Genomic DNA, 1,138 nt, shown 5'->3' with positions numbered 1-1,138 from the left:
TATGCATCCTAACCTACTTCAGCAGTGGCGGAAAAGGGGCTATTACCCCTACTTTTGTCCCTGCAGTAGAGGTGTGCGGCATCCCGAGAAGTCGGGACCGGGATCGGGAAAAAATATTCCCGTCCCGATCACGACTTCGGGAAATAACTCCCCGACTTTTCGGGATCCCAAGCAGTAGGGGAATACAGAATGGTCATTTTAAAAAGTCGTAAATTCTCGACATTTCCTTCATTGTAAATGTATGTCTGGAACGTATCGCAATTGTTAGTTTTTGTACCAGAAGTGCAAAAACAAGCACTTAAGATGAAAATTATGTGTAGAATTCGAGATTAAGAATTTTCCTCAGTAGTGCTAATTGATTGTTTCAAAATAACACTTGGTACGAGTGCTTTTTTATCCTCTTTTTTTATCAATTGAATATCAGTTTTTGACATATTTTGACAATTTTTTGTCGATGTTTTAGCGTTTAGCGATGTTTTAGTAAAATTTCCCTTTTTTCCCACCTCACACTTGTAGGTATATCACGATCTTACGTGATATAACTTAACCTATTTATTTATTTTATTACGTGCTAAACTACACGAGAGCCTCTACGTGCGTTGACCTACTTTACTAGTAGTGTAGTGGGAGAGTTCAGCGCCCGAAAATGAGGCTCGGAGTGGGGCTCGGTGAGGCTCGTCTTAATGGTTTTCTCTTGTAAGGCATAAGCTTCATTTTCTCGCAGTGTTGCCAACACCTACCTACACCTCTTCTTCTTCTTCTTACTTGGCAAGGGCTTAGCCAATGTATACACTGGCGTAACATACACACACTGGGCAAGGAGAGCCGGCAACAAACACACACTGCCGTAAAAGAGAGAGAGATGGATGGCAACACGGTATATGTGTGCGTGTGTGTGTATAATATGTAGCATTATTTAGTAGGTGGAAACGTACGTTCTGGAAGGGTCCTTTGACCTACTTTTTATTTTACGACGTTTTACGGACTAAACAAACCTACAATGAGAGAAAAAAGTGGAGAGAAAAGAAGCTCTGGCATCACTTTTTTTAAGCTATTTTTTACCTCCTGCTCTTATGCTAACCTCGCCCTTTTGACCTATACTCTTGAAATGACTTACCTATAAGTCTGTCTCCTCTTA

The sequence above is a fragment of the Lepisma saccharinum genome, chromosome 17 (genome assembly GCF_977018435.1).
Source record: "Lepisma saccharinum chromosome 17, izLepSacc3.1, whole genome shotgun sequence".
In the NCBI taxonomy this organism is placed as follows: domain Eukaryota; kingdom Metazoa; phylum Arthropoda; class Insecta; order Zygentoma; family Lepismatidae; genus Lepisma; species Lepisma saccharinum.
The sequence above is the reverse complement of the archived record's forward strand: the minus strand, read 5'-3'. Positions refer to the sequence as shown.